Source organism: Cibotium barometz, chromosome 8 (genome assembly GCF_041138505.1).
Source record: "Cibotium barometz isolate CiBa-2024 chromosome 8, ASM4113850v1, whole genome shotgun sequence".
Taxonomy (NCBI): domain Eukaryota; kingdom Viridiplantae; phylum Streptophyta; class Polypodiopsida; order Cyatheales; family Cibotiaceae; genus Cibotium; species Cibotium barometz.
The window spans coordinates 47,925,883-47,938,148 of record NC_141053.1 but is presented as its reverse complement, the minus strand read 5'-3'; positions in this window follow the sequence as shown (position 1 = coordinate 47,938,148).

Here is a 12,266-nt window from a genome sequence, read left to right as displayed (position 1 = left end):
TAAAATGATGTATAAAAGAGTAAGATGGCCTTATCCTAGACTTCTACATACTAAAACCTATCTCTATATGCCTGAGACCACATCAAGGAATAACTCTTTCCGAGTACATCATTAGAAAAGAATTTTGAATTATTGGCACCTTTCTAATGATAACTACCCAAAACACAATAAAGTTAGGGTAGAAAAATAAATCACCTAGATATATAAGCAACTAGGTATCCAAGTTGGAATATGTACAAAAGTATGAGGAACATAGTCCAAAACTACGTGCAAAAAAACAAAGGCAAATGCTACCTTCAAAGTACATGAAATTATTCAAAAGATCAAAATATCCTAATAAAACCATGGATAAAAGCATAGAAGCTCCTCAAATCCATGAAAACCATAGTTGATCATAAAAATTAATGCATGACATCTAATGGTCATTAATCAACCAAAAAAAGCATTAAAATTAATGCATGACATCTAATGGAGTATATGAACGTAGTGTCATTCAAACAAAACTCCAAAGTAAGCAAGTGAAACATGTGTGTAGCACTCAATAAAAAACCCCTAGACACAAGTGATCTAGGCAGAACCTAATGAGTTCAAATAAAACTTGGAAAACATCCAATAAAATCCACGAAAACAAATAGATCAACTAACCCATGATAGAATTTGTCTTAGGCTTAGAAAATTAAGCATAGACCACACTTAAAAAAGTGTAAAATAAATTATCATGGAAAAGTGTCAAAGGTGAGACACACTTTGAACGCAGATTATAGCCATCATTGAAGAAAGTAAGGAACATGTCCAAAAAGAATGGCTAAACAATGGTAAAAAATCATGAAAATATCGTTTATAATTAATCCAAATAAAAATAACTACTAATATGAGGTACAATCGTATTAATTATATACAAATAACCCGTATCTATCTAATGTCAGTAGCACGAGAAAACGTACTTCAACATTAAATAATCCTCGAAAATATTAAATTCTCTAGAAAAAGAATTATCATGATTTTTTTTCAAATTTTATAGGGCCTCAAAATATGATAATTTTCAATTCCACCAAACCTATCTTATGGCATTCCAAACCTACATTTTTCCACAAAATTTTTAGCAATTTAGATTTGCCTAAATACCATTGATATTTTGAAAATATCAATTTTTTGGATTTCTAAAAATAATTTCTAGAAAATTTCTAATTTTTCCTGAGAATCCCATCGTTCACGAAATTTCCAATTCCGCCCGACAATTCTCAAATCCAATGAAAGTTTTTAATTTTAATGGATTTTCTAATTTTTTGGGTCAAAAAATATATATTTTAAAGGAATTTGAATGGTCACGTGTGCCCGAATGGACACCCCACATGCCAATCACCAACCCCATATTTTCCAAAAAATTTAAATAACCTTTGTCTAATTTTTCACTAATTTCATGGAATTTTTAAAAAAAAATTTAATTTACCCCGAACGCGCTTAGAATACGAACGGTCAAAAAAATTTCAGAATCTCGACGGTTTTCTCGGAATACGGAAAGCCAAAAGTTTGGAGAAAATGAAAAGACAAAAAAAATCGAAATGTGAAAGGTCAAAAGATTTCTCGGAATTTGGAAAGCCAAAAGGTTTCCCGAGAATGGGGAAAGCCAAGAGGTTTCAAGAAGAAAAAATCAAAAAATTTCTGAGATTTTTTTTCTCAAAATTTCATACTCTCATATTTTTCAAAAAATTTAAATAACCTTTGTCTAATTTTTCACTAATTTCATGGAATTTTTAAAAAAAATTTAATTTACCCCGAACGCGCTTAGAATACGAACGGTCAAAAAAATTTCAGAATCCCGACGGTTTTCTCGGAATACGGAAAGCCAAAAGTTTCGGGAAAATGAAAAGACAAAAAAAAATCGAAATGTGAAAGGTCAAAAGTTTTCAGAATCCGAAAGGTCAAAAGATTTCTCGGAATTTGGAAAGCCAAAAGGTTTCCCGAGAATGGGGAAAGCCAAGAGGTTTCAAGAAGAAAAAATCAGAAATTTTCAGAGATTTTTTTTCTCAAAATTTCATACTTTCTCCTTTTTTTTTTCAAACTTTTTCACAAGCTTTGAAAAGGTTTTCTTTAATAAATAAAAAACTCTTTTTTAAATAAAAAATCAAAATTTAAATTAAAGCTTTAAAGCTTGTAAATTTTTTTTATGGGGGGTGGTGTTTTTTCACTGCCTGCTTGCAGCGAACCCCCCGCCCCCTGCCCCCTCACGTGCGCCAAATAGAGAGGGAGAGAGGACTGCCTCTCTCCTCTCCTTCTCCATTCCATTCTCTCTCCACCCCCTCCTTCTCTATAATGAGAGAGGAGGATTAAGCAAAAATTAAATTTTGCTTAATCATAATAAAATATTAATTATGATTAATGTTTAATTTAAAAAAATCCCTATTAAGAGGCATTCACATGGGCGGGAGAGGAAAAAAGAAGGAAAATTTAGAATTGAGAGGCGAAGAGTGTCCCACGCACACGGGAGAGCATTCCATGCATCAACATGATGCCCCCTACTTCATTTCAGCAGAAAATTGACATAAATTTGATAGCATACCCACGGAAAAACCCGCAAAAATGTATTGAAAATATATTTTTAACCATAAAAATGCTCAAAAGTTTTCTTAAAAATTAGGAGAAAATTCATTGAAATTCATTCCACCAAAAATATCTACAGTAAAATATACGATATTTTGGTAAAAATTTCCATTAATGCTTATTTTAAACCATAAAAAATAGAAAAAAATAGCATTAAACTCACGGAATTCCCTCACAACATCAATTCGTCCATTGAAAAGAAGAAACGCACGTTCCAACTGCCATATTGACAATCCACGTGCGAAATCACCAACACAAATCAACAAAATAACATTTTTATTTAGTAAATATTAAAATTTACTTCAAAAAAGCCAAAAATTACAATAAGAAAGAAAGAAAGAAAGAAAAAAAAACAACAATTAACTAGAGATTGCTCTGATACCACTCTTAAAACCCTAAGATCTCCCTAGATAATTGTTATGCATAAACATACAAAAACTAGGCATAAACTCATCCACCCGCGACCACCCCTAAGCCCAAGGGACACACACATGAATTATAATGAAGTACATCATACCTTTACCTTCATGTCCCATACCATCAAGAGATATAACTCCAATCCATCAGCATGTAGCTATAGTGTGAAATGGTAGGTGAGTAGTTATGATCCTCTACAACACAAGAGAACATAACATAACCTAGCCTCAAGATAACATCGAGAGACCATAACCTAAGTCCCCCTTGAGTGTGCCCCATGCCCCTATTATATAGGAGGGCCCTCAACTGACTCTTGACTCTCCATCTCCCATGTGTGACCCTTGGATGCCTAACCCTAACCTTAACCCTTAAGGTTAGTCCTAACCCATGCTCCACTAGAGCTTGTTCCCATGCTCCCATGCTCACAAGCCTAATGTGGGTTAGCCTCCTAGTATATGCACACATAATGTGCATATAACAGTATGGGCCCCAAGGTTCCAAGGTTGGCAACCCTCCAAGCCCAATCTACTCTATGTGGGCAATGATGGCGGGATTTGCGTGGTGGGATTTGCGCGACAGCTCTGTAGTAGGGGCATGTGTAGTAAAGGAGCTTGTGCTTCACCTTATGATTGTTCTTCATAAGCCTATGGACTATGTGTCCACTGACCTACTTCATCCAAGTCTCCCCAAGGCAAGAGAGGCTGGTGCGATGTGGTGGGCATATTTCTCAAAGCGTCCTTTAGCCAGTTGCTTCTTCTTTTGTGAAGTGTAGGTGTGTATCTCGAGGGAGGAATCAGAGTGTCCGGCCATAGTGTGAAGGATAGGGGACAGGAAGTGCAACCTCAATAATTGTTTTTGCAAGAGTTTAGCTAGAGAGAGAGCAAAGAATGAGGACAATGAATTGGTGGGCCGCCCCATATTTATAGGTTTGCAAACAGCAGGAAGGACACGACCATGGCAAAGGTTTGTATGGGCATGGTAACTCCAAGGTATGGGCGTACGCTTCTGAATGGTACGGTTGTGGGCATAGTGAATTGGTACGGGCATACACTTCTGTTTGGGGAGAATGGAACGGTTATGTCTTCCTTTTAGTATGGCCATGGCATCTTTTTGGTACGGTCATGTGGCAGCTTTTTGGTATGGCCATGTGGCAACCTAGATTGAGAATTGGTACAGTCGTGGCATAGTGAATTGGTATTGGTGTACGCTTCTAATATATATATATATATATATATATATATATATATATTTGGGCACCATGTAAATAGGTTTTGTATCCCCGGGATATGTAGCGAGCACCCCATTGTGGGTTTTGTACTGACTCCGTGCCCAGTTCACCAAAGTGAGGAGACGGTTCCAATTGGGTGATGTGGCGAGGTCGGTATATCCCTTGGAAGTTCAGATGCTTTCACGGAGGGAGAAGATGAGGATGGAGAGGTCAGTATATCCCTTGGAAGTTCAGATGCTTTCACGGAGGGAGAAGATGAGGGTGGAGAGCCCAAGTCCTAAGTGAGAGTACTCTGAGATAGCCGGATAATTAGGGGTGGGGGAGTAGTCGAAGTCGAAGGTATAGCAAAGTTAGGGACCATGGGCTTTGGTTGGGGTGGCAAGGGTGCATCGTGAAGTTCTTGTTTCCCTTTTTCCTGCACAGTGATAGTGGCGGAGGCCACTCTGGGCTTCCATTGGAGAGTTGGTAGCTGTGAAATGACAAGAGTAGGGAGTTTGTACCTTGGTGATTTGGGGACCCAAATTTGGTGACCAATTGCCTTGATAGTAATTTTGAGCATGACACAGAGGTGCAGGGATCCACCGATAATTTGTTGTTGGGCAAGGTTTAGTCCGTGTGGGTGGGTATGTTTTGGCTTTGAGCAGCATTTGGGCTAGCGATTTGTCTTGTACCCTGTGGTCTTGGGGTTGCCAAATGGGTTGCCTTTGAGAGGGACAAGGAGCTGGTGGTGCCAGTATATGAGGATGTGAAGTGGATCAGCCCGCGACGGCGGGGGGATCCACATAGTGGTGGTGTCTTCATAATAGCCTTGGGAAGTGAGAAGCTTCTTAGGTATATCCACTGGCAAGAGTGCTTGCCTTGTGAGCGTCGGTCAGATTTGTTAGTAGGGTTAGTGTTGTTAGTTTTGTGGGGGTGGTCAGCACCAGTGGTGGCATTGGAGAGTTTGGATTGGGATGCTCAGGAGTTGGGTAGTTGGTGAGGATACATGAGGTAATGGTGTGTCTAGAGGAGGGAGCGGCCTCTTTTTTAGCGGTATGGATTGGTGTTGATCAGAGAGAGGAATCACAAGGGTGAGGGAAGGCAGATCATCTTGGCATGAGGGAGCAGAGGGTACAGGTTCTTTGTCCATCATTAGGACTGTAACTTGGCTAGAGGCTAGTTGTAGGGTTGCAGCCCTTGCGTACCAATCGATGTAGTGGTTGTGTCCCATCCAACCTCTTTCGACGAGATAAGAACCTTAAAGTGGGGAATTGCCACTCATTGGCATTCATCGTACCGCTTGACATATTTTGCTGCATCGCCATTTAAGGTGGGTCACCATAACCTGGTTGTGAGGACTTTGTGTGTAATGATATCTGCTATTGCGAAGTGCCCCCAACATAGGTAGAGTGAGCCTGTTCTAAAAGGAAGACATATTCGTCTTCTCGGACACAGAGTCTGATAATTTTGTCATTCCCTTGCCTTTAGAGTTGGCCTATAATTAGTTGGTAAGGGGTTGCCTATTTAATGAGGCATCATGCACGGTCCTTGTTGAGGAGTGGGTCAACTGGTAGGCTTTTGGCTAGGAAGTGCGCAACCTCCTATCCCCATTGTAAAATTAAGTAGAGCTGGAATAAGGCAGTGTCATCGTCATCAACTCCCATTGGTGGCTTGCCATTGGGAATGCGTGACATATGGTCTGCCAAGACATACTATGAGCCTTTTCGCACTGTATGCTATGAATGGACACATTTGATTCAATATTTTTGCCACACCTAACTTGTTACCTATCATTATTGAGGCTCCATTAGAACCAAAAATCATAAGCTTTCTCTCTTCCAACTCGCGCTCTTTGATAATGATTCGAATAAGCCTTCCAAAGTACGATCCTTAACATCCAAAAGAGCCACTCTAGAATAGTGATTGTCCATAAATGAGAGTTACATAATTAAATGCCCTTTGGTGGATATATCAGTGGACTCATCAATCATCATACCATAACATGTTGACTTTTTAATTTCAGCCATGCAAGAAATTGATAAAGACTTGCCTATATAGTAAATAAATTTTGCACAAGCTTTATCATAATTGTACATTTATTCTAGGATGTCTTCTACTTTGCAGGCTCTCAACAATTGAAGAGTAGAACTTGTGAAAAGATAAATCAGTTTTTACAGCAAAATATGCAACTCTAAATAAAATTTTCATGCCATCTTTATTCTCATCATATTGACTTAATCCTTCCTCAAAGTTTTTTTTCTCATGATGAGTTGCCCAAATCATTAATTCATTATCCTTTGATTTTGCATGTGGCACAAGGACACTATGTTGAATGTTTATCGCGTCTTGAAAAGATGCAGGGGAGAAGAGAGCTTGAGCTATTACAAGCACACACACACACACTCACACAAACCCTAGAAGAGAGCACACAAGGTGAGAGGCTGAAAATTCTTCTTCTTCTTCACACAACAAAAGAGGTCTACAATGAAGATAAAGTGACTAACACACATAAAAGAGTATGTACAAGCGGTCCATAATGTGAACACAGTAAGAGGAGTGGGTAGATGTGGACTAGTCTGTGTAGTCCAGTTGTAGAATCATTTGAAGAAAATATGTCAGTGCCAGCTACCAAACTCGCCCAGTGATATAAATGTCGAACGACCATGTAGGCACCTCGTGAGTGTCAGCTCATGTTGAGCTTGACATCTCAACACTCCACCACAAGCTCAACTCCAGCTCATGAACTCTAAGAATATCTCAAAATCTGTGAGCTTCCCAGCTCCCAAGGCCTTCGTGAAGATGTCAGCAACCTCATCTTATGTGCTGACATAGACCAAGTCGATATCGCCTGCCACCAAGGCTCTCTTCCTGATGAAGTGGTAATGAACCTCAATGTGTTTTGTTCGCACATGAAAAACTGGGTTCTTGGCCAACTGTAAACTGCTAAGACGGTCACAATATATGACAACCTTTCTCTCCACATGCAACCCCAAATCAGCAACAAGTAACTTGTGTAACCAAGCTACCTCACATGCTGCCACCACAGCTCCTTTGTACTTCGACAAGGTAACTGTGGGCTGCTTCTTGTTGCTCCATGTCATAGCAACACTCCCTAATGAAAACATAAATCTACTCGTAGATATCCTATATGAGACGCTACCTGCCCAATTTGCATCTATGTACCCATATAGCTCCAATGGTACACTTGCTGTGCCACATCAAATAATGCATAATCAATAGTGGCCCTCAACTTAAGGCTCGAACTTCAGATTGAGCCTTCATTCTCCATGCTAGTGTACCCCGGCCTTAAGGCTCGACCTAGATTGAGTCTTTGTTCTCCATGTTAGTGCACCCCGGCCTTAAGGCTCGAACTTGAGTTTGAGCCTTTGCTCTCCATGCTAGTGCACCCCGGCCTTAAGACTCAAACTTGATTTTGAGCCTTTGCTCCTTTGCTCTCCATGCTAGTGCACCCCGGCCTTAATGCTCGAACTGTAGATTGAGCCTTCGTTCTCCATGCTAGTGCACCCCGACATTAAGGCTCGATCTTGAGTTTGAGCCTTAGCTCTCCATGCTATTGCACCCCGGCCTTAAGGCTCGAACTTGAGTTTGAGCCTTTGCTCTCCATGCTAGTGCACCCCGGTCTTAAGGCTCGAAATTGAGTTTGAGCCTTTGCTGTCCATGCTAGTGCACCCCGGCCTTAAGGCTCAAACTTCAGATTGAGCCTTCGTTCTCCATGCTAGTGCACCCCGACCTTAAGGCTCAAATTTGAGTTAGAGCCTTTGCTCTCGATGCTAGTGTACACCAGCCTTAAGGCTCAAACTTCAGATTGAATCTCCCCTACATGGAACTTATGTGTTAAGGCTCATTCTCCATGCTTAACTTTACATGGAACTTGGCCTTAAGGCTCCAACTTGAGTTGGAGCCTTCACTATCTATGCTAGTGTATCCCTAGCATATGAGTGCACAACTTGGATCTAGGCTCCAGCTTGAGTTCGAGCCTCTCCTACAAACTTGGCCTAAAGGCTCGAACTTGAGCTTGAGCCTTGTCTCTATATGCTGGTGTACCCCTGTCATATGAGTGCACAACTTTGATCTAGGCTCTAGCTTAAGTTCGGATTTTCCCTATATGGAACTTGGCCTTAAGGCTCCAATATACTAGTGTATCCCTCGCATATGAGTGCACAACTTGTATCTAGACTCCAGCTTAAGTTCAAGCCTCCCATACATGATGGAACTTCGCCTTAAGGCTAAAACTTGAGTTTGAGCTTTGCCTCTCTATGCTAACGTACCCCTAGCATATGAGTACACAACTTAGATCTAGGCTCCAGCTTAAGTCGAGCTTCTATATGGATTAAGTAAATGCAAGTGAGGCCCCCGCTATTCAAGAAAACTAAGTGAAGCATCAATAATTGTAGCATGCATTAAGTTTCTTAAGTTTGATAGGTTTTGATTTGATATGTAGCATTTAAATCCATTTTTTTCTAAGGTTTTGAAACTTTTTTGGTGCTTCACAGGAATGGAAGCTAGCAGAGTGCTCGCTACCTCGCAACCACATGGTGCACCAATCTTTACTCTGGATACTCTTGAAACAACAACTCAGGGGTGGATAATGTGGAGGACCTGGTGAAAGTGGTGAGGCATGCAAAGAAGGCTTTGGATTCATGAAAAAAAGTCCATACCTGAAAAGGAGACAACAACCATTCAAGTTAGGAAAATTGTGGAGAAAAAAGGCAGGGCCATAGTGAACAGTGCACTTGAAGCATCTAGAAATGCTGGTGCAACTTCTTCAAAACATAAAAAGGAGGGTGACAAAACAAAAGTCCTTGATGTAAGCACAATAGTAGCTGAAGACATGGCAGGCTCTCAGGTGCAAGAAGAGGAGCAAGCACTTACAAAGAAGAGAAAGGCAAAGCACTCTACCATGCTCATAGCCCATCAAGCTCTCAACCAAAGAAAGGTAGAAAAGTGCATTGATAGTGCTTATGAATGTACAACGAATGGTGATCATTGAAAGGAGCTTATCAACTACTAATATTAACATAGGTCTTGTTCAAAGTGTGGATTTGTTGAAATAATTATTAGTCTTTTGATTAATACATTGGCTTTTTTGGATTCACTTTTAACATTTTTCTATTAAAGTGAATATTTCTATTCTACTTATCCTTTATTTCATGCCAACGTCTGGTACAAATGATGATGCACACTTACTATTAAGAAATTACTCCATATCCTAGTGTAGCAGCGAGGCTCAAACTTAAGAGGCTCAAAATTAAGTTTGAGCCTAATACAAATGATGATGCACACTTACTATTAAGAAATTACACTTACTCCATATCCTAGTGTAGCGGTGAGGCTCAAAATTAAGTTTGAGCCGTACCTCCACTTATGTCCAACCTTGGGGATGTCTTCTAACACAAGGCACAATCTCAAGTTGTAAACTTGAATGTAACAATCTCATTGAAATTTGATTGCTTTTGGTGTTTTTAAACACCACACTCTTTGGAGATCCATCAATTCTAAGGTTCCTTTTCCAAGTGTTCTTTGGCATTATTATCCCATGTTTTTACTTCAATGTCCCTCAAATTTGAGCATATATATCATAATTTATAATCTTGATATAGTGTCTAAGATGGGTTTTTATCTGTGGATCAATCGTAAACTTAGCACATTGTACTGTCATTGAGATTTACTTTTTGTTTTGTTGTTTCTAACACCACACCCTTTAGAGATCTCTCACTTCTAAGGTTCTTTTTAAGTGATATTTAGAATTCTTTTGGCAAATTAAATAAAGCCCATGTTTTTACTTCAATGTCTCAAAGTGGAGATAGTATTTAACAGGTGTTGTATAATCTCAATTAAGTTTAGTGTCATGTTTTCCTTGTCCTTCTAATATTGTTGCATTGATGTATGTACATTGACGTATGTATCTATACAACTACAAACAAATACGCCAAATAGTTGTGTCAAGATATAATCTAATGGCACAAAGAGTGCACCAACAAATAGATGTTAGCTCAAACTACACAAAAATACCGAGTTTCCAACCAATCCTATAAGAAATGGGACTCGAATAATTCCCAAAATTCCTAAATTTGTCTTAGAAGGCCTCCGATTCCTACACCATACAGGGTGGGATATCGTATATGCCCTTACCCTTACTCCTCCCCAAAAACTAGAGAAGGTCTCTGATTCCTACACTACACACGGTGGGAGATCATAAATGCCGCCTACAAATCTCTCTGATGCTATGAGCTCCCGCCGTTCTCCGGTGAGGGACTCCTCAACCTATACCAACCCTACCACTTGTAGATGGAAGTCATCCAGGAAAAAGGCATAATGCAATTTGATGTCTCCCATGTGGCATTCCCCATGGATTTCACCCTTGAAGAGGCCGCGGATGCCAAAAGATTTTTCTCATCCAAAAGCCTTGACAACACAGAATCGGATGATGATGACAAGCGGTCGAGGAGACCCAAGCACACCCCCCTCACCAACAACCACCTTCATCTCCCCCGCATCAACCGCCTCCACCAGGTTCCTCTCACCCCAGCACAAGCATCCAACCACCTCCACCTCCACCTCCACCCCCACCCCCACCCATCACCACCACACTACCTCTCTCCCCCCCACAATCCTCTACACCCCCTCACCTCCCCACTCCACCTCCATCACCCACTCGTCCCTCACCCACCACTTTCACTCTCCACTTAGGCCTGCCCAAATCCATTATCGATTTACCTCTACATTGTCCACGCCTCCCCCATTTCTTACCTGCCATAAGCCTCACCACCCTTGCCTTGTCATTGACCACCCCACCACCTTTTTCATCATCGCCAACCAAATTACCTTCCCCCCCACCCTTGGAAGAAGGAGAAATCCCCCCCAGCACCACCCCAAGAGGAGTGTGATTATTTAGAGAGTCTTTATTTTTGAGCTTTTTAGACTAAATGAAAAAATATAGAGTTTTTTTGGATTTTATGTAAACAACTTATTATTTGATGACGGCTCACTAAAATTGATGCAATGGGTGGTTTCAAGATCAGGGTGCCTAGTTTTCTCCACTTACTCACCCTATAAATAGTTTAAAAAAAGACATTTGTTTACCTTTAGTGTCCGATCTCTTATGAGCTAACGAAGGAATTTCCTTTCAAGTTCTTTTATTGGAACATCACATGCAAAGTTGGGAATATAGTTGCATAATCTGATTAAGCATTAGATAGTTGAATATCCTTATTTCCTTCGGAACAAAGTCAATGTATACACCTTGTTCCAAATTTGGACCGATTTCATAAAATGCTAATATCTTTTATATATAAACTCATATGAGATTCCCACTTTGAACCTTAGATATTCACATAATATAGAGCTTAACTTGATTTTTTGAGAAAATTTTAAGCTATTTATCTATTTTCTTTCAATATTTAAAGGTCTTTAAAGTGTTATAATATATGCCACTTTTTTTGCACCCACAATAACTACCACTTAAATTGCTCAATCTTGTAGATCAAAAGAGTGGTAAATATTGAGAAATGAGTAGAATGTGGTGGTTAGTCAAGATTGAAAATCCAATGGTTGAATTTTTAATGATCTCTTTTTCAAAATTCTTCCAAGCTATAAGAAGGCACCCAAATATTAATAATCTAATTAGTAAAATTACATTTTTGATATGAATCATCTAAAACCTATAGGGACTAGTGTACTTGTAATGTTGAATCTATGAAAACAAAAAATTGAATCACTCTAAGTATAGAAAGATCATTTTTTTTCATTTCATCATATTTTTTTATTAATTTTGATTTATTTGGATTGATTTGAGTACATGTGTATTTTCTATTAATTGCTTGATCTGATTTCAAGTACCTTACCCCCCAAAATTTGCTCTCGAAGCATTGTCCCAGTCCAGCATTAGCTGGACAAAACTAGACACCCTGATCATGCAATAACCCCAATCCAAAAATACATCCCAATCCAAAAACAATGCAATCCATAGATACTTAAGTGCAATGAGCTTGTGATGCACTCCATAAATACTTCACTTGTG